Source organism: Loxodonta africana, chromosome 23, assembly GCF_030014295.1.
Source record: "Loxodonta africana isolate mLoxAfr1 chromosome 23, mLoxAfr1.hap2, whole genome shotgun sequence".
Taxonomy (NCBI): Eukaryota; Metazoa; Chordata; class Mammalia; order Proboscidea; family Elephantidae; genus Loxodonta; species Loxodonta africana.
This window is the reverse complement of record NC_087364.1, coordinates 32,231,305-32,254,304: the sequence shown is the minus strand read 5'-3', so window position 1 is coordinate 32,254,304 and position 23,000 is coordinate 32,231,305. Positions and strand designations below refer to the sequence as shown.

Sequence of the window (23,000 nt, the reverse complement as noted above, 5' to 3'; positions counted from 1 at the left end):
CTAGGAAAATAGTAAACCAAAAGCAATAGTGCATTCCTGTAGGGATTACAGAGATTACTGCCACCATCGAGGACTTGAAGGATGTAGGGGTGGTGATTCCCACCATGCCCCCATTAAATTTGGCCATTTGGCAGTGCAAAAAATAGATAGACCTTGAAAAATGACAGTGGATTATTGACAACTTAACCAGGTGATTACTCAAATTGTAGCTGTTGTTCCAGATGTGGTTTCATTGTTTGAGCAGATTAATACATCTCCCAGTACCTGGTATGCAGCTTTTGATCTGGCCAATGGCTTTTTCTTGATTTTTGTTTTGAAGGAACACCAGAAGCATTTTGCCTTCAGCTGGCAAGGATAGCAGTACACCTCCACTGGCCTGCCTGGGGGGAGGGGGGAGGGTACATGAGCTCTGCAGCCCTATGGCATAATATAGCCCCAAGGAAACTTGGTCACCTTTCCCTTCCACAAGACTTCACACTGGTCCATTACACTGATGGCATTACGCTGATTGGACCTAGAAAGGAAGAAGTATCAATGACTCTAGACTTGCTGGTAAGACGTTTGTGTGCTAGAGGTTAGAAATTAACCTGACAAAAATTCAGGTACCTTTCACCTCAGTGAAATTTCTAGAGGTCCAGTGGTATGGGGCATGTTGAGATATTCCTTAAGTGAAAGGTAACTTGTTGCATTTGACCCCTCCTACAACTAAAAATGAGACACAACACCTGGTGGTCCACTTTGGATTTTGGAGGCATACACAGCCTATATAAAGTAGAAACAATGTATGTACTTCATAGTTTTCCTTACCAGAATTGAGAAAACAGGGAGCACTCTGAAAGGGCAGTTTTATGCTAAGCATAACACCTTTACAACGTTCCTTAAGCTTTGCTGATACCTTAGGGTACATCTTGCTAATGAATGCCTAGAATAAATTGAAATCACTGACACTGTTCAAAGCTGTGGTGCTGAGATGCTGAATGCAGTTGCCAGGGAAGGAGCTTGGTGACATCACTCTTCCTGCTCGTATTGTACACTGCCTCTTTAACAGCTGCTTCAAAACAAACCCTGAATGTTATTTTAGCTTTTTGCCTTTTTTGGTAAAAGCAAAAATGCTCTTTGGGTTTCTTTCTGTTAGCACAAACAGCTACCCAAATAGGTTTTTCTCAAAAGTGAAGTGGCTTCTCATTAGATATTAGATAAGAACTACTTTATGTGAAGGGAAAGACAACACATAACACAGGAGAGGTCAGCACAAATGGACTCAACCAAAAGCAAAGAAGTTTCCTGAATAAACTGAATGCTTTGAAGGCCAGTGTAGCGGGGCAGGGTGTTGGAGACCATGGTTTCAGGGGACATCTAAGTCAATTGGCATAATAAAACCTATTAAGAAAACATTCTGTATCCCACTTTGGAGAGTGGCATCTGGGGTCTTAAATGCTAGCAAGTGGCCATCTAAGATGCATTAATTGGTCTCAACCCACCTGGAACAAAGGAGAATGAAGAACACTAAGGACACAAGGTGATTATGAGCCCAAGAGACAGAAAGGGCCACATGAACCAGAGACTACATCAGCCTGAGACCAGAAGAACTAGATGGTGCCTGGCTACAACGATGACTGCCCTGGCAGGGAAGACAACAGAGAACCCCTGAGGGAGCAGGAGAGTGGTGGGATGCAGACCCCAAATTCTCATAAAAAGACCGGACTTAATGGTCTGAGTGAGACTAGAAAGACCCCAGTGGTCATGGCCCCCAGACCTTCTGTTGGTCCAGGACTGGAACCATTCCCAAAGCCAACTCTTCAGACAGGGATTGGACTGGACAATGGGATGGAAAGGGGTGCTGGTGAGGAGTGAGCTTCTTGGATCAGGTGGACACTTGGGACTATATTGGTATCTCCTGTCTGGAGGGGAGATGAGAGGGTAGAGGGGGTTAGAAGCTGGTGGAATGGACATGAAAAGAGAGAGTGGAGGGAGGGAGTGGTCTGTCTCATCAAGGGGAGAATCATTGGGAGTATGTAGCAAAGTGTATATAAGTTTTTGTGTAAGAGACTGACTTGATTTGTAATCTTTCACTTAAAGCACAATAAAAATTAAAAAAAAAAAGTGAAGTGCCTTAAGGCAATCTTTTGAGAACCAGGGGTTACCTGTATCCTTCACTTCGGTGTGCTACTTCAGTCTATTTATCAAGTGACTAAAAAAATCAACAGTTTTTAGTGGGGCCCAGTACAAGAGACACCTCTGCAACAGGCTCAGGCTGCAGTATGAGCCGTTCTGCTACTTGGATCGTATGATCGGGCTAAGCCAATGGTGCTTGAAGTGTCAGTTGCGATAGAAATGCTGTTCAGTCTTCGGCAGGCCCCAATTGGTGAATCACAGTGCAGACCCTTACTATTTTGCCATCCCCTTCAGATAACCACTCTCCTTTTGAGAAACAGCTTTTAGCTTGTTACTGGGCCTTAGTAGAGACTGAACGCTTAACCATGAGACACCAAGTCACCATGTTCTAGACATTTCTGCTCATCATGAACTGAGTGTTGTCTGACCCATAGAGTCGTAAAGTCAAAAGTGCATAGCAGCCCTCCATCATTAAATGGAAGTGGTGTATACAAGATCCAGCTTGAGCAGGAACTGAAGGCATAAGCAAGTTACATGAGGAAGTGGCTCAAATGCCCATGGCCTCCACTTCTGTTACATTATCTCCCCTCTCCCAATCTGCCCCTATGGCCTCATGGGGAGTTCTTTATGATCAGTTGGCTGAGGAAGGGAAAACTTGTGCCTGGTTTACAGACAGTTCCATGCAATATGCAAGCACTACTCAAAAACGGACAACTTCAGCACCACAGTCCTTTTCTGGGACCTTCCTGAAAGACAGTGGTGAAGGGAAATCCTCCCAGTGGGTAGAACTTTGAGCAGTGCACATGCTTGTTCATTTTTCTTGGAAAAGAGATGGCCACATGTGCAGCTGTGTACTGATTCATGGGCTGTGGCCAATGCTTTGACTGGACGGTCAGGGACTTGAAAGGAACATGATTGGAAAATTGGTGACAAGGAGGCATGGGGAAGAAGCATATGGATAAACCTCTCTGAATGGGCCAAAGAAGTGAAGATATTTGTATATCATGTGAATGCTCACTAAAGGGTGACCTCGGCAGAGGAGCATTTTAACAATCAAGTGAATGGGATGATGCACTCTGTGGATACCAGTCAACGTTTTTCCCCAGCTACTCCTGTCATTGCCCGTTGGGCTCATGAACAAAGTGCCCATGGTGAAAGGGATGGAGGTTATGCATGGGCTCAGCAACAAGGACTTCCATTCACCAAGGCCAACTTATCTACAGCCATGACTGAGTGCCCCATCTGCCAGGAGCAGAGAACAACACTAAGTCCCTGATATGGCACCATGCCTAGGGGGTGATCAGCCAGCAACCTGGTGGCAGGTCAATTACATTGGACTACTTCCATTATGGAAAGGGCAGCATTTTGTTCTTATTGGGATAGACAGTTACTCTGGATACATATTTGCCTTCCCTGCACACAATGCTTCTGTCAAAACTACCATCTGTGGGCTTACAGAATGCTTTATCCACCTTCATGGTATCCCACACAGCATTGCCTTGGATCAAGGCACAGCAAATGAAGGGTGGCAATGGGCCCATGCTCTGGGAATTCACTGGTCTTACATGTTTCCCATCATCTGGAAGCAGCTGACTTAATAGAACGATGGAGTGGCCTTCTAAAGATACACTTATGGCATCAACTAGGTGGCTACACCTTGGAGGTGTGGAGCAATGTTCTCCAGGAGGCTGTATAAGCTCCAAACCAGAGTCCAATAGATAGTTCTCATTCTCCTATTGCCAGGATTCATCGGTTCAGGAATCAAGGGGTGGAAATGGCAGTGGAACCACTCACTATTACCCCTAATGACCCACTTGCCAAATTTTTGTTTCCTGTGCCTGCAACCCTAGGCTCTGTGGGTATAGAGGTGTTAGTTCCAAATGGAGGAATGCTGCTACCTGGTGACACATCACTGATTCCATTGAACAGGAAGTTAAGAATGTCACCCTCATGCCTCTGGATCAACAGGCAATGAATGGAGCTTCCCTATTGGCTGGTGTGATTGATCCTGATTACCAAGGAGAAATCAGATTGATACGACACAATGGAGGTAAAGAAGAGTATGTCTGGAATACAGAAGATCCTTTAGGGTGTCTCTTAGTACTACCATGTCCTGTGATTAAAGTCAATGGAAAACTACAGCAACCCAATTCTGACATGACTACTAACGGCCCAGACCCTTTGGGAATGAAGATTTGAGTCACCCCACCAGGCAAAGGATTATAACCAGCTGGTGTGCTTTTTCAGAACAAAGAGAACATGGAATGGGTGGTAGAAGAAGGTAATTCTAAATACCATCTGTGAACATGTGACCAGTTGCAGAAACAAGGACTGTAATTATTATGGGTATTTCTTCCTTGTTTTCTTATATGTGCATGTACGCATATATATGTTTTTTATGATATGTGTGTGTATACAAAACAAATATTTTTGTTTTCTTCCTTCTCTTATTCCATCACATAAAATATAAGATTTAAATGGTGTTGGTACATTTTCAGTTGTACACATGTTAATGGTAGCATATTAGATGCAAGTATGACTTTATAATTGTCTTTATTTAGAGATTATGTATGGTTTAAGAGGGTGTGTACTGATGTCAAGTTGGCAAAGTGTGAACTGTGATGGTAAATGTTATGTGTCAGGTTGGCTAGGCCATGATTCTCAGTATTATGTAGTTATCCTTTATTTTGTGATCTGATTAATGTTTCCTTGGGGGTGTGGCCTGCATCCAATATGGACTTTCTGGCAAAGCTTTCTTGCTCTGGATCCTGCTTCTGACTCATCATCCTCTGACCTCCAGTTCTTGTACGTGAGCCAGCAGTCTGCTGGCTGACATGCAGATTTTGGAGTTAGCCAGCTCTTGCAACCCTGTGAGTGAGCAGCATTCTACCTGACCTGCCAATTTGGGGTTTGGTGGGCCTTGCAACTGCATGAGTCAGGAAAAGCCTCCAGCCTGATGCCTGAACCACGGATTTGGGACTTGCAGTGTCCACAACTGTGTAAGCCATATCTTTGAGACAAATCTCTCTATATTTATATATATACCCTACACTGGTTTTGCTCCTCTAGACAACCCAGCCTAAGACACTTAGACTGCCCCTAAGCCTCACCTCAATGATGAGGTGCCAGTTTTATCTGGGTTGGCTAGATGCAGACAGTACATGGGTGTGGGGATGAAATTTGGCACCATATCATTGTGGAGAACCACCTCAGACTGGACCTCCAGACCCTGGTGAACTTGGGTAATGTCATAGTCCTTTATGAAAATAAAGATCATAGATTGATAAGGATCCTCCTTACCACCTGGATGCTTTGGCCCATGTGTAAGTTTTAGACAACAGCTAAAGGTTAGAAATTTCTTAAAGCCCTAGTTTCTACTCACCTCTATCTTTCTAAATTAAGTACAAGCTCAAAGTCACCTTGGCTGGAGGAAAGTTGATGGTCGATTCTACATGAAGGTTGATGCTTCATACCAGGGTCTGGTCAAGGTAGCCAGTGTAGTCAGTTTTTGGCTCAACTATCACTGCCTGTACCCTGAGGGCACCTAGTTCCAGCTCCTAGATCTCCCAGTGCCTCACCTGGTTTTCTTCATCACCTTCCTGTTTGCCATTGTGGAAGATGTTCCAGGTGTTGTCTTCTGGGACCAGAAGAGGCTTCTTGCCCTTTTGCTTCTTTCTCATCAACAAAAGAGCACCAGAAGGAGGGCTGAAAGGGTTCAGGAGTGAATACCCCCCCGACCAAACCACATGTCTGGCCAATACCCCTAAACCTTTAGGGCCCCATTTAATTTTACACCCCTCCACTCAGTAACCAGAGCAACAACCTCTATGTCATGTTCCTTCCCTGCTTAACACACTTAAATGGTTCCATCTGCTCTTAGGGGGAAAAAAAACTCCTTAACAAGGCCCCTGCTTCTGTCTTCAACCCTTCCAATCACCACCAATGTCTAGCTACATTAGCCTCCTCTGAATTCCTCACGTATGCCACACAATTCCTCACTTCAGAATCTTCATATGGGCTATTTCTTCACCTACAACACTCTCTGTGCATATACATGGTTCTTTCTCATCCTTCAAATCTCAGCTTAATATTACTTCGTTTTAGAAGTATTCTGACTTCATTACCACCACCTATAATTCCGTATCATTTACTATCATTCTTCCCCATGTTGGTGTATTTGTCCTTATGAAAATCCTCCTTTATGGGGATGGGGACCTCCAAGAAGACATTACCTTTAAATGAAACTCTCTTCTAGTCACCAGATGGCTCCTTAATAAGCCTAGGGTTTAACTTAAAGCAAGATAATGCAACACTAATATGGTGCAATACTTTGAATTTAGGTGTAAATGCTAAGTTAGGATTTTAAGACAGAAACTGGTTTTTAGAGATTATGATTGGCAAGTTCTTTTTATATGGGAGTACTAGATAGCTAATGGCTGTTTGCTTTTCCTAATTGCCATGACTACACTCAGTTAACCCCATACTAGGAGGATGCCCTCTGGCCCCCTCTTTGAGGCAGTTGGATGTAAGACATTACAGCCACTGCTTAGGTTTATCATCTTTTTGCCTGCTGATGGAACTTCTGGTTCTTTCTGACCAGACAAGACAGACCTAGCTTTCGTTGGAAATCCACAGGTTCTCGGGATACACACACCATGTGAGCTAAACTGTAACTCCTTATTTATTTTCATTCTCACTGGGCCTGGGGGAAGGTAGGAGGTGACCTCGACTTCTCACCTTATATGTCTTATAAGGCTTATATGTCTAATGCCTACTGATATCTCCATTTGGATTGGCCTGGCAAAGTTGCTCTTTCCACTGTCCTTCCCCAGTCTGTAAATGGAAACTCCATGTTCCTAATTACTCAGGCTAAAAGCCCTAGAATCATTGATGACTATTGCCCTCAAACCACACATCAGTCTGAATGGACTCTATCTCACTGTACGACCATCACCTCTGATCACCTCCAATGCTATCATCTTGGTCTGAGCCACCATCATCTCACTCCTGGATTATGGCAACATCCTCCTAAACTGTTTTTTCTGACTTTACTCTGCTCTCCACTAAAGTCTGTTGAGTGGAAATTCTGTAAAAGTTAAATCTAATCACATCGTTCCTCTGCTTAAAATCTGCTGACTTCCCATTTTATGCAGAATAAAAGCCAAAGTCCATACAAGAGCCTACAAGGTCCAATATGATGATCCCCATCAACTTTTTGACCTCATCTATGCTTTTCCCTCTCACTCACTCTTTCCCAGCCATATTGGCTTCCTTGCTATTTCTACGCACTAGACATAGTCCTGCCTCAGGGCTTTCATACATGTTCCCTCTGTCTGGAATGCTATTCCCCTAAATATATGCATGATATGCTTCCTAAACTTTCAGATCTTTACTTGAATATCCCCTTCTCAGCAAGGCTTTTCCTAGCCATCCTATTTAGAACTGCAGATGTCCCCCCTATCTTGACACTCTTATTTCGTTAAGTGCTGTACTCCCAGTGGCCAAAACAGTGCTTGGCACATAGTTAAAAAAAACCTGAAACCAGTTGCCGTTGAGTAATTCCAACTCATGGCAACCCCATGTGTGTCAGAGAGGAACAGCACACCATAAAGTTTTCTTTTGGAATTAGATTGCCACATCTTTCTCCCAAGGGGCCTCTGGGTGGATTCAAACCACCAACCACTCTGTTAGTAGCTGAGTGCTTAACCATTTGTGCCATCCTGACTTAATAAGTATGTTGAATTATTTTAAGCTTGATCTTGTTGTATTCATATCTGATTGAATGTGTGTTTTCTGTGTAAGGACAAGTCAAGGAGTAGTAGGAGCAGCTGTGATAGGTTCTACCTTTAGGGAAAAGACAATTTTTAATTAAACTCTGCCCCCTAGACTAGTGGTTCTCAAATCCTAGCTACATCAGAGTCTCCTGGAGGGCTTGTTAAAACACAGATTTCTAGACCTCCTCAAGTTTCTGAGTCACTAGGTCTGAAGTGGGGCCTGTTAATTTTCCTTTCTCACAAATTCTGGGTAATGTTAATGTTGCTGACCTGGAGGCCACATCTGAGAACTGCTCTAGCCACTAGACTCCATCCAACAGGGTCAAGTCTGTTTGCTCACTACTGTAACCCAAAACCTGCGCATTTCAAAAGCTTCGTAAATAGCTACTGGCTGGAGGACACTCCTAGAATTAAGAGTTCGAGGAATGTAAATTCCTTGAGGGACTGAATTGGTAGACTGAGGGCTGTGGGGATCATGGTCTCAGGGAACATCTAGCTCAATTGGCATAACATAGTTTATAAAGAATATGTTCTACATTCTACTTTGGTGAGTAGCATCTGGGGTCTTAAAAGCCTGTAAGTGGCTATCGAGGATACTCCACCGGTGTTACCCCTTCAGGAGCAAGGAATAATGAAGAAAACTAAAGATACAAGGGAAAGATTAGTCCAAGGGACTAATGGGCCACATCTACCATGGCCTCCACCAGGCTGAGTCCAGTAAAACTAGATGGTACATGGCTATCACCACTGGCTGCTTTGACAGGGATAACAATAGAGGGTCCTGGACAGAGCTGGAGAAAAAATGTAGAGCAAAATTCTAACTCAAAAAGAAAGACCAGACTTGCTGGCTTGACATAGACTGGAGAAACCCAGAGAGTATGGTCCCGCAACACCCTTTCAGCTAAGTAACGAGGTCACTCCTGAGGTTCACCCTCCAGCCAAAGACTGAACAGACCCATGGAACAAAACAAGACTAAAGGGGTGCACCAGCCTTTGGGCAGGGACTGGAAGCCAGGAGGGAACAGGAAGCCTGGTAATAGGGAACGCAGTGATGAGAAGGGAGAGTGTTGACATGTTGTGGAGTTGTTAACCAATGTCATAGAACAATGTGTGTACTGTGTTTGATGAGAAACTAGTTTGTTCTGTAAACCTTCATCTAAAGTACAACATAAAAAAAAAAAGTTCAAGGAATGGATGGGCAATGGTCCCTTAGTCCCAGAAGTTCAAGATAGAATCAGCTCTTTTAACATCCTGGTACTCATGCCACAGGGCCAGGAAAGCCTCCAAGATGGATAGGATGAAACCCCACTTCCAGCATCTGGGGCAGGTCTTCACATGGCTGTCACAGTCACACACGGTGGCCCTGCCGTGGTCAGACAGAAAAAGGTGCACATCATATGTGTCTTGCTTCAGGAACTCATTCAGGGACAAGGCCACTGTGTCTCCTAGAGTGGACAATTTATCAGCCTTGGAGTACCATATGTTGGGGGAACTGAGTATACTATACATCTGCATCTGGGTAACATGGAGAAATATCCCAAAAACATGCTTTGGTTGAGTGTTCAAAATAGATATTTGGTCAAAGCCAAATTTGTCATTATGGAAAGGATTATTTATTGTGGTAAAAGAATAAATTCATCAATTTACTTGGAAAAGTATCAACAATTGCAATATTTTTTAAAATAAAGTTTTAAAAGTGATGTCATGCAGGACCAATAATTTTTCAGCACCATCAACTGCTGAAATGTTGCTTCAAAAAGAATACATTTATCTCCCTAAGAGATCTAGCTAACACAGTCTCTTAATATTCCTATTAACTGGCCACTTATTTTTCTATTTTCACTACTTTAAAATTTACTAGCATATATTATTGCAACAGCTTGCTCTTGCAATAAAAAATATATTCTTTATACCTCAAATGTATGAATGAATTCTATATATGAAACACCTAGTTTTAAAGTGAATATTCGGTTATTAATAAATCCAAATGACACCTGCCATGCTTAGATAACTGGTATTGTTAAGAGGATCAGATAGGATGCCAATCTGTGTTATCACAGGACTAATGATATCACACATATTCAGGGATACAAGAAATAGGCATTGGGCTAACTAGGCTTCAAAGTTCCGAAGTCAGTGGCAGATTTTGGCTAACCACAGAGCAGACGCGGCCCACACAAAGGACACAACTCTGGGGAGACTGTGTGGCAGTCCTAGAGTTAGGGAGGAAAATTTTTGAGGGTCAAGGGTCTCTTTAAAGAAAGATCTGCACATAGCACCCTTCATTTTAGACCCAAGTTTCTCAAGGGGGAGCTATAGGCTTGAGTAGCAGTATTTTTTTTTTATCATAAAGAACTTTCTAAGCATTGCAGGTCCCCATCACTAAATACCAGTAAACCAAAAAAAAAAATGAAAAAACAAACCCACTGCTGTCAAATCGATTCTGACTCATAGAGACCCATAGGACAGAGTAGCTGTCCCGCAGAAATTCCAAGGCGTGCCTGGTGGATTTGAACTGCTGACCTTTTGATTAACAGCCATAGCTAGCCACCAGGATTTCCAAAATGCCAGTAGTGTCTCCCAATCATAGTGGTAACCATAAACAACCCCCACATTTCTAACTCACCACTCCCCCTCTTAGAAAGTCCCAAAAGGAGAATTCATGCCATTCCTTTTCAGTACCAGCAGGTAGAGACAGTTCTGCAGACTGAGTATTTGGTCTACCATGCAGAGAGGCCAAACACCCTACCAACATCCTGTTCCCATGCTGTTGGGCTGATTTCTTCAGTTAATGGTGGTGCTGATGATATTGATGATGGAGGCCAAATCGATGCTTACTATGTGCCAAACCTAACTCTAATTGCTCACCACAACTTTAAAAGGTGGTTTCTATTATTATCCTTATTTTACAATTGAGGTTTTGAGAGGTTAAGTAGGTAGGCTGAAGTCACATAGAGCTGAAGTCTGGATTAATTCCCCTGTCAACAGGGACAAAGTGGAACAAGAAAACTAGGTTAAAACCAGGACTCAGGTATCAACATTACTATCAGGTACTGGTACCATTGGGATTTGGTCATAACGTTAACATTTCCACAGGGCTTTTGGGCTTTTGTTGGGAAAAGACAGTGGTGAGGATGGCAGCTTGCATGTACTGAGCACTTATACGCAAGGCAAGATGTTTTTCATGTATTCATTTACTTAATTGTCACAATAGCTGTATGAGAGTAGGTTTAATTATTGACTCCCATTCTACAGATAAAGAAATTGAGGAACAGTGAGATTTAGTAAATTGTGCAAGTTCATAAAGCTAGTAAATGGATGACTTCGGTCTTAAACCAAAGCATTCTGGCTCCAGAGTCCAAGCTCTTACATTATATGTTCAGTGAAGAAAAAAAAAAAAAAATGGCCTCTGGGCCACAAGGGGGTGACAGAAAACAAACTTGGGCTCCCAAAGGAAAGATGCTGGATATATACCCCCAAATCACAGGCATCCTAAAAATGAGACATTGTGGGTGTCTGAAACAGGTCTCCTGAGTCCTTTCTGGGCTGGGCTTATAAGCAATAATAGAAATGAACATTTAGTTTCTTTGGGGTGGGGCCTAAATATATCAGTTCCTCATTTCCCTCCTGGGGGATCCTAACCCCAAGAAGAAGGGATAACAGTTTAAACCATGGTCATGCACTTTCTACAGGGGCTTTATTAGCGCTTGGGGTGCACCCTGAAACCTCAACCACTAAACCCTCACCTTGAATCCTCACTCACTTGATGCCAGTAGGACTCTTCTCAAGTCCTTGAGACAAGTATAAACTCACAGAAGGCTGAGAACCTTGGAGCTGGTGGGTTGGAAAGAAACAGGACAGGGAGGTGGATAGAAGCAGTGGTGTGGGGGCCAGGCGCTCTAGTGTCAAAGTCTGGCTTTAATTTCTGCTCTATGACTCACTCACTCGGTGCCTTGGTCATGCAATTTAAACTCTCTGAGCCTCATCAGTAAATAGGAATAAAAATACTGATCACAGAAGGTGGTAGAAATATTAAATATGGAAAAAAAAAAGCATCTTGCATATCAATAAATAACAGAGCCTAATGGTTCGACAGACCATCTGGGTTCAAATCCTGTTGCCATCATTTTGTAGTGATGACACCTCTGGTAAGATATTTAAGCTTTTGTAAGCCTCAGTTTCCTCTTCTGTAAGATGGGTGTGTGTGTGTGAGGGTGTGACAATAGTATCTTCTTCACATGGTAGTTGTGAAGATTATCTAATCTAAATAAAGTATTTGCAGCAGTGTCTAGCATATAGTAAGCATTCTTAGTATGTGTAAACTACTATTACTGTGTTGGGACCCTGACTCTTATATTGGGTAAGTCACTCCCTCTTTCTCTAGGCACCCATTTTTCCATCTGTACAAGGAAGGTGGCTCAGCTAGAATGGTCTCTAAGAGCCCCTGTGGGATTCCAAAAGCTTATACTAGGCTACCAAATAGCATTTGATTGAGTTTCTGGAGGAGATGGTTACCTCCGTGACCCACAAGATGCTGGGAAGGGAATGTGCGCAGGGTCCTGGTATGAGGCAGAAGCCCACCCAGCAGAGCTGGCACCCACCTGCCACCACTGCTCAATTACCGTTCTTACTGACATCTGCCATCCAGTAGACGTCTGATTTGTAGGTGAGTTGGGCCTGGAAAGGGGAAGTGTTGGGGATAGGTCCTTGACTGTGGTGTTCAGTACTTGGTTGCAGATCTGACAGAGCTCAGGGACTGGGCCATGGTCGTCGATGTTGATAAGTGTTTAGTAGGAGGGTTTCAGTACCCATAGTAGGAGGGCTCCCTGTTTGCAATTACACATATCTGCCCTTGGCTGGGTTGATGAATCAATGTTAAATTCCCCTATGACCTATCCAATCAGCTTGTTTACTCTTGTTTACTGCCCAGCTGTAACTTCTCAATACCTTCCATGCCCCAGCTTCAGTATAGATCAAGGCTGTGTTGGCAAACACTTGACAATCATGCCATCATTCTCATTTAATGTCCATGGAAGACATTACCAATGGATTACAACATAGTAGCAGTCACTTCAGCCAGACAACCACTACCAATCTATCACAAGGGGAAACCTATTGGCCACCTTGGGGCTAATCTAATGTTTACTGATCAGCTTCAGGAAAGCTTCCCTTCACAGCCCTGCTGTAACCTCTCAACTGCCTCCAGACCCAGGCTGACTATGTATCAAGCCAGAAATGGCAATCACAATCTGTTATCAATAATCAATCATGACACTTTCCCAGTGATCCCAGATGCAGCCTTAGATCTTGCTCAAGTCATTAATCCCAGCAATGCCTTATCAATCAATCACAAGAGGAAACTGACAAGCCAATTCAGGGTTCAGTGAACCACAAACTTAGGCAGAAGGAAGCCCTCAAGGTAACAACTCCTCTTAACTCTCAGGGGTTTTAGAGAATCTGAATCATGGCCAGCCACCTTAGGATCAATCTTTAAAGCACTCCTGTAAAAGACCCCTTTGACTCTCAAGATTGGTTTGCTGACATTCCTCCCCACCATGTTCCTACTATGGGGTTGAAGGAAACGTGCTGTGTCATACCACATGGGAAAAAATGCCCCTTGTAGAAGGATTGGGAAGAAGCTCTCACCATTGTCCATGGCCAAGACTATGACTTCATAGATGTCATTCTTCACAAACCGTTCATCCTTGAGGTTCAAGTTGGCCACAACAGTGACTTGCCCACTGTCTGGGTGCATTTCCACCTACCCTACTGGGTCTCTCAGAATGTGGTAGCTGGAGAGGAAAAGCTGAGAAAAGTAACACCCAGAGTGCTTAAGAGTTTTGGTGTCATCATTCAAAGCCCCCTCATGCCAACTGGATAATGGAATCATGGCCTCTAGGCTCTTAAGCATCTCACTTGTGAATGGGAAGTAACGGTTGAAGGGGAGACTGTTCTGGCAGGCATACATGAGTAGGAGGGGAAACATCCTCCCCCTGGGTGCCTATTCAACCTCTAGGAGGGTGGGAAGGAGAGGTCCTGTGCAGGAGTGATGGTCAAAATATTGAACAATATGGTAATCAGAAAATTGTTGGCCATAATTAATTACTTTAAAACAAAGATGAGAATGTAAAGGTGCAGGGAAACTAAAGGAAATGGAACAACCAGAACAGAAATAATGAGAATGTTGACCCATTGTGAAGAATATAACCAATGTCCCTGAACTATGTAGAAATTGTTGACTGGGAACTCAAACTGCTGTGTAAGCCTTCACTGAAAACACAATAAAATATTATTTTTTAAAAAATGAACTTCATTCTGGAATGTAAAAGAGGCACTACCATCTATTTGTTGCAAAAGGAAACCCTGAATATTCTGAAACTGTTGAGAATATTCTTAAAAGTATTATGTAAAATTCTGCTTACTTAATGGGAGGTTGGGGTGGTGGTGGTGGTGGCATTTGTTGTAATGAAATTAGGAGGTAAAAGAAATCAAAGAAAGATAAGGCTTATTTTCTTGAAGCCCCAATTTTATTCAAAGGCTTTTGAGAGGAAAGATTCTGTGTAAAAATGGCACAGTGGTGTCAGATCTCGTCTAGCTTCACAAAGAGGGGAAAGAATCGAAATCAACTTCAATTAGTCCAAGGCTGATGAGGTGGAGGTCAAGCATACCGCTTCGCTCCAACCTTTCTATAAATTCTGACACCAGCTGTCCCTCCCATGGCACTCTTCTTCTCTGCTGGGTTTGATAACTTGTTGCAATGGCCACTCAGGACTCACAGACCATACTAACACTTATGGGGTTTATTAAGGAAGTAACAGGTTACAACTTGGGATCAGTATTATCATGGATTGAATTATGTCCCCCCCAAAATGTGTGTATCAACATGGTTAGGCCATAATTCCTAGTACTGTGTGGTTGTCCTCCATTTTGTGATTGTAACTTTATGCTAAAGAGAATTAGGGTGGGATTGTAACACCTTACCAGGTCACATCCCTGATCCTTCATAAAGGGAGTTATCCTGGGGTGTGGCCTGCATCTCCTTTTTATCTTACAAGAGATAAAAGGAAAGGGAAGCAAGCAGAGAGTTGGGGAACTCATACCACCAAGAAAGTAGCACCAGGAGCAAAGCACGTCCTTTGGACCTGGGGTTGCTACATCTGAGAAGCTCCTCAACCAGAGGATGATTGATGACAAGGAATCTTCCTCCAGAGCCAACAGAGAGAGAAAGCCATCCCCTGGAGCTGACACCCTGATTTTGGACTTGTAACCTAGTAGACTGTGAGAGAATAAATTTCTCTTTGTTAAAGCCATCCACTTGTGGTATTTCTGTTACAGCAGCACTAGATGACTAAGACAGAATTTGGTACTGAAAGTGGGGTTCTGTGTTAACAGATACCTAACATATGGAAGCGGTTTTGAAGCTGTGAATGGATAGAGGAACAGCAGTAACAGAAGGCCAGCAGCAGCAGAGAACCTGCAGCAGCAGAGAACCAGAAGCAGCAGAACCAGGAGACCAGCACCAGACAGCACTGGAGCTGACCCACAGAGCAAGAGAGCTGAGTGCCTGTGTACAAAAAACTTCCTGGTGGAGTGGGATGTCTCTGAGCCTTTACTGATGGAGCTACAGAGCTTTGAAACACTTGCCCCAGCAGGGCAGATGTGGGCTTCAGGTCTAAGGAGCCAAGAGGCCAAGAAACCAGGAAACAGAAGCTGAAGAGACAACACAAGAAGCTGAGCTGCCTCAGTCTCGAAAGGCATGGCCAGGACCTCTGGTGTTTCTAAGTGTAGAGTTGCCACTTGGATGGACTAGGACAATGGTTTGCCTAAAGCTGAGGGAGCAGAGTTGCTGTCTCAGTGGGCCTGGAAGGTGGAGCTGAAATTCAGGGCCAAGGAGCCTCCACTCAGAATCTGGAGAGTGTGGCCAATACCTAGAATCTGGAGGGCAATGCCATTGTGTAAATTGTCTCGGAGAACAGAGGATTATTTTCAAAGCCTTGAGGGCTAATGTAATGTGTTCTGCTGATCTGTTTGGTGCCTGTTATGCCTTCTTTCCCTTCAATTTCTCCCTTTTGTAATTGGAATGTCTAGCTTGTGCCTGTTCTGCCATTGTGCCTTTGGAAGCAGATAACTTATATTCTAGATTTCACAGATGAAGATACATTTTTGGATTTTGGATTTGGAGTTAAGACTTTTGCTATGATATGATGGAATGAATATGTTTTGCATGTGGCAAGCATGCGATTTTGGGGGGGGCCAAAGGGTGGAATGTCATGGATTGAATTATGTCCACCAAAAAATGTTTGTATCAACTTGGTTAGGCCATGATTTCCAGTATTGTGTGGTTGTCCTCCATTTTGTGATTGTAATTTTATGCTAAAGAAGATTAGGGTGGGATTGTAACACCCTTACCAGGCCACATCCCTGATCCAATGTAAAGGGAGTTTCCCTGGTGGTGGCCTGCACCACCTTTTATCTCAAAAGAGATAAAAGGAAAGGGAAACAAGCAGACAGTTAGGGACCTCATACCATCAAGAAAGTAGCACCAGGAGCAAGACGCGCCTTTGGACGTGGGTCCCTGTGCCTGAGAAGCTCCTGGACTGGGGAAGATTGATAACAAGGAATCTTCCTCTAGAGCCAACAGAGGGAGAAAGCCGTCCCCTGTAGCTGATACCCCGAATTTGGACTTGTAACCTACTGGACGGTGAGACAATAAATGTCTCTTTGTTAAAGCCATCCACTTGTGGTATTTCTGTTATAGCAGCACTAGATGACTAAGACAAGTATCAACAGGCTGCAACTGGGATCAGGAAGCATGTAGGCAAAAGTTCCCTTCTTCAGTGCAGGACAACTTTTTCAGCTCCTCTTGGTCATGCAGGGGTTTCCACAGCCCCCTGAGGACAGGCACCTCTCCGTTCCCTGAGGAAGGGCTCCTAGCCCCTCAGGACAGGCTCCTCTAGGCCCCCTCAGAACAGGCCTACTCTCTCAGCCCTTGCCCTAGGCCCTGCTCATCTTGGCCTCTGCCCTGCTCCGAAAAGTATAACAAAGCTCTTTAGCTCTGCCAGTAGGTGTCCAGAGTCACCTCACTCTACCAGGAATCCTCCTGCCTGAAGGCACTTTCTCCATGGACTGGGATGCCCACTGTGCCCATCTTCTGCTAGTATCCTGGTTCAGCTGCCACCATTTCTCTGCTGCTGCTTCTCACTATCTCTTGCCATCTTTGGTGTTACAGTTCTCTCTCTCTCTGTTCCCTAGGTCTCAGAGGTTCTCAGCACAGGGAACCTGTGTCTAAAGGAAGTACTCCATTCCCAGCTCTTTTTTCTTGATGGTAGTGAGGTCTCCCCTCTGCTGTGGGATTGGCTCTCTTTTAAACCTAGCAAGATGGCAAACTCCTTAGCGTTCCATACACCTTATTTGCATGGTCCCACTCCCACAGGGGTTCCATGCACTTTTTTTTTTACATTCTTAGTAGGCTGTCCGATACACTTGGTGGGTCAAAAACACCTTATTTGCATAGACCCACCCAATCATTGTGTGAGAGTTACAAGACAATACGTGGCTAAAAGGGCCATATTAAGCAATTCACTGCACCACAGTATGCCTACCTACTAAGTAATTTTAAACACTTTACTATTCAAACACCAAGATAAGTGTTATGGGTTGAATGCAAAATAAGCATGAATTCAAATAAAACATACAACTTCTGCAGTTTGGAGACTTTCCTTGTGAGAAGACTGATTGGGGCAGCTGTGGGACAATGGGATCTGGGAGGAGTGACTCCACGGTTCTGCTTCAATAAGATCAGCAACTCTTACCTGTTCTATGAATTGGATGCATATGTAAGGTTCATTTTGAACATAGGTATCCCCAACACAAGAAGGGGCAGGACCATGTTGGAAGCCACTGGCCTAATGCACTTCCTGGTGAATGAGGCAGGTGGCCCAACATAATGTTTCCTGCAGCTAATGCAGGCATGGCCTTCTTATCCTGGAAGCTTCAGGCCTGACTACCCTTGGAGTTACTGTTGTATAAAGCCAAAACTGACTCACCTTCTTGGTTATCAGGATATGCTGGTTGCTCTCAGGGTGGGTGGTGATGGTAAAATGGTCCCTGTCATCACCTGTTACAATGTGGGAGGTGGCATGCCATGCCAGTTGAGTGGGGACATCCAGATCAGCCATTGTCAGCCTCTCTACCTTATGGCTCACCACATTTTTGGGCATCCAGTTCTCGTTCTGTCAAAGTGGAAAGCACAGCATGTTCAGAGCTCAGAAGCTAACTATCCTGAGACTGTTCCACCCTCTGCAGCTGTTAATCCTCCATCCAACTGGCTATGGACGAGTAAGGAGCCACCCCATTGTAGGTGTTGATGGCATGATCCTCATATGTGGTTGTCACACTCATCAAAGAAGTACCTGGAGGGGACATGAGATGACTGAGTGCCCTCCTTTTCCAACTCTGAGTCCAACTCTGCCCACTTATGGGACTCTGAGAGGTTCCTCCCTGCCCTCCAGCTTGCACTCATGTACCACTTTTTTGGCAGAGGCTGCTAACTGGTACTCATTTTTCCATTCTCTCTTTCTGCCTTTAAAACAGAATCTTAATTTTAGGCTGGGCATAGGCCTACCAGAAAAAAAGACTCTCCAAGTCTCTCTTGAAAGTAGCTGTTACCATACAACTAAGTTCTGACAAATGAGAATTTTGGAAGAAGTGTTTTTACAAGTATGGGGGTGTTCTTCTGACCCCTTCCCTCCTTCCAAAGGTGATGCCTATAGCTCCAGAAGCATCACAAGATTACCTTGAAAACAAAAGCCAAAACAGCAGAGCAACAAGATAAAAGGAACAATTCCACCTAAGCTATTCCACTACCTCACCCAAGGCAGCTCTTTGCCCCACTAAGTCTCCAACCTAGGTTCCCAACATTATGAATTTCCATCTTGTGTTGACTACCTCTAGACATATCAGAATGTAAGAAGAAAAAGGAAAAAAAAAAAAGCTTCATCTTGTTTAAGCCACTGTTTTTATTGTGGGGGTTTCTGTTATTGGCAGTCTAGCCATTTCACACTTCTCTGTAATTCTCCACAACAGAGAGAAAAGAAGAGGAGGAACCGTTTCCACCAGCACCTGTCTTTGTAAGGTCATTGATACTTCCCTAGTATTTGGCTGGCCCCTGCCATCCTTTTCTCCAGCCATGGCAATTTATTTTCAGCTTTCTAAAAACCATAGTTCTGGAAGTGGGACAAGATGGCAGAGTGATTGGTCACTCCTATTTATCCCTCTGCAACTAACCCACTGAACAACTAATAGAAACAGGTGGAGACTGAGATCTCAGACCTCTGGATGGCCACTGAGATGCTGCAAAGTTAAGGTAAGTTCAAATACAGATGAGAGGAATAGTGAGGTTGGCCCAGATACTGGAGGATTCTGGCCACTGGAATCTGGAGAACTCCACTCATTGCAGCCATTTTGGGAAAATGACAGGCAACAACTAGAAAAAAGAATGCAGTACAGGTGCTAAACTGAAAGAACCCAAAACCCAACCCATTGCCATCAAGTCAATTCCAATTCCTAATCCTGTAGGACAGAATAGAACTACACCATAGGGTTTCCAAGGAGGCAATCTTTATGGAAGCAGACTGCCACATCTTTCACCCACAAAGTACCTAGTGGGTTCAAACTGCTGACCTTTTGGTTGCAGCCAAGCACTTTAATCACTGCACCACCAGGGCCCCAGAAACTGAGGAAGGTGTAGTCCAATTAAGGAGGCACAACTTAGCTGCAGATATTCACAGGCTGCATACTTGGGGGGGAGCAGTGAGGCTAAGGTGTCTCAAGTGGGTACTGTTGAATGACACCAAGACCAGAAGCCAAAGATTGCTAGGACCCAGAGATACTGAAAAGTGGAGCAGTACATCCATCAGCCGGAGTGAGAAAAATACAACAGACAACACAGTGGGAAACAACTTGTTCCCTGCCCGCAATCGGGCACTGTGGGAGAACCATTTCATAGTCACCCATGTGGGAGATCATAAAGTGCTCCCCACTCTCAACTTGGGAAAGCCAAGCCACATCACCTTCATCTGAACCCCACCATCTCCACATCTCTATCATGGTCAGCAGAAAACTCTCATGTATATGCAATCAACCACAGAGGAAATCATCCCTTAATCCCACAGAGAGAAGGGAAGAAATCCAGCCCCAGGAGTGTAGTTTGGGATACAGCCAAACTCATAGAAGATAGAGGGACCCTCACACACCAGTAAAGTCAGCCACCCTAGGGAGAACCAGCCAGAGTAAGTACCCAGAGACTTAAAACTTTTCAAGACACTAAAAGCTGTGGCATTAGGCTAGAGGCAAAGAATAACAGAGATAAAGTCTCAGACAGAGCTGCTGACTCAGTGCTGAAATACCTTAAGTTCAAGAGTGCTTAGTAACGGTACTTAGGAGAAGATAGTGGAGGTAAACCTAACAAAACTATTTCCATAAAAATAAAACAATTTCAAGTTATCACAAAAGGATATTAAAATGCCCCATGTTCAACGAAAAATAATAAAACACATAAAATCACAAGAGAAGAAGGACCAATCAAAAGAAAAACATGAAGAAGCAGAAATTTCTCCAATGAAGACCAGGATAATAAAAATAGAAGGCTTCAAGACAAAGGTATTAAATATGTTTAAAAAAAAAAAAAAACAGAAAACAAACTAATGGAGATCGGGAAACAAATTGAGGGACAAAATGAGAAACAGAATAAAGAAATTGAAAACATTACCTAAAAAAAGAGAGAATTACTGTAAATGAAGAATAAAAATAACTTATTTAGAAAATGTAAGAAAAGCATTCAACAATACATTCAAATGGGCAAAAGGTAGAATGAGTAAACTAGAAGACAGAGTAACTGAACTTATCAAGTCCCAGAAGAAACAAGAGAAAGAAAACAAAGGATCTGAACAAAACCAAATGGAAATATGGGACTCAATTAAGAAATCTGACGTTAGAATTGTTGGAATTTCAGAGCCTCATGATAATAACTGAAAAAAAATTTTTTTCCAAGAGATAATCTTAGAGAATTTCGTAGACATGAACAGGAAACCAAGCTTGCAAATACAAGAAACTACATGAACTTCAATAAGAAGAAATACAAAAAGATCCACCCTGGATAGCATCCTAATAAAATTTCTGAAAACCAAAGACAAGCAGAGAATCTGAAAGCCGAAAGAGAAAAGCACTATATAACATAGCAAGTGTCTTTATAACAATTACTGTGGATTTCTCCCCCAGAAACCCTGGAGGCCAGAAAACAATGGACTGACATACATAAAATAGTCAAGGAAAACAGTTGTCAACCAATAATTCTTTATTGAACAAAGCTGTCATTCAAAATGAGGGGAAATTAAGACATTCCCAAATAAACAAAAGCTCTGGGAACTTGTCATTACCAGACCAGCTCTGAAGGTATTACTTAAGGGGTTCTCCAAAGGGAAAAGAAAGAACATTAAACAAATACTCCAATCTACACAAGGAAATTTTAAAAGAAAGAGAGCAATCTCCCCCCCCCCCCAAAAAAAAGCAATTTCATGGGCAAATATAAGGACCAAGTATATAATATTTTCAGGGAATAAACTTATTAGCTAACTTGTACAAGCTCTACAGCATCAAGTGTGTAAGAAAGAAGTACATAGTAAACCTATCAGATATAGGATGTACAATGATGCCAATGGAGACTCACCCTCAGGAAAAAGGGAGAGAGGAGCAAAACAGGAATAGTCTCTTAGTATGTTAATGTTGTATGTTATTTGTTTGTTTGTTAAGTGTTGTTGCAAATGCAAGTTATGTAATGTAATATCTGTAGTAACCAGTAAGAAAACATCTATAAAAAATACACAAAAGAAAGAAGAAATCATAAAGAATCATCATAAAAAAGCGACCAAACACAAAAAGTAACAAAAAAAAAAAAAGAATAAAACAACAGAGAAGATGTAAGACGCTCAAAGAGCAAATAACAAAATGAATGAAGTGGGTACTTTATTTAAGTAATAAATTTAAATGTAAATGGTCTAAACTTTCCTTGCAAAAGACAGAGTAACAAAATGAATTTTAAAAAATGATCCATTGTTTTGCTGCCTATAAGAAAAACACCTTAGACATAAGGAAACAAACAGACTGAAAACAAAAGGATGGAAAAAAAATTTTTTCCATGCAGTCAGTAACCAAAAAAGAGCAAGGGTGGCTATACTGATATCAGACAAAAAAGGCTTTAAATCAAAATCTATTACAAGCAATGAAGAAGGACATTACATAATAATAAAAGGGTCAATCCATCAAGAAGACGTAACATTTATAAATACATATGCATCCAACATCAATGCTCTAAAACACATGAATCAGATATTGACTAATATAAAAAGAGAAATAGACAACACCACAATAATAGTTGGGGACTTCAGCACACCACTCTCAATTCTAGACAGGACATCTAAAAAGATCAGTGAGGACATTGAGGACTTAAATAAAGCCATAAGCCCGTTTGACCTAATGGACATATAAAGAACACTCTACCCAACAGCAGAACAATAAGCATTTTTCTCCAGTGCAAATGGATCATTTTCCAGAATAGACCATATGCTAGGTCACAAAACAAGTCTCAACAAATTTGAAAAGACTGAAATCATAAAGCATCTTCTCTGATCATAATGGTATAAAGCTAGAAATCAACAACAGGAAGAATGAGGAAAAAAAATAACTACATGGAAACAAAATAATACACTACTAAAAACTATGGGGTCATAGAAGAAATCAAAAGAGAAATTAAAAAGCAGAATCAAAAAAAATGAAAACACATGTCAAAACTTTTGGGACACAACGAAAGCAATACTCAGAGGGAGATATATAGAAATAATTGCACACAAGAACTAGAAGGCAGGAGGGGACAGGAAAGCTGGTAACAGGGAACCCAAGGTTGAGAAGGGGAGAGTGATAACATGTCGTGGGATGGTAACCAATATCATAAAACAATATGTGTACTTTTTAACAAGAAGCTAGTTTGTTCGGCTGCAACAGTTTATCGACAGGGAACTGCCAGAAATTCAGGCTGGTTTCAGAAGAGGACGTGGA

At 42.7% G+C, this 23,000-nt stretch overlaps 1 pseudogene; it reads right to left on the bottom strand.

The window, feature by feature from the left end:
- The window catches only part of LOC100658124 (cadherin-3-like), a 49,511-nt pseudogene that overhangs the window by 780 nt on the left and 25,731 nt on the right, over positions 1-23,000 (bottom strand).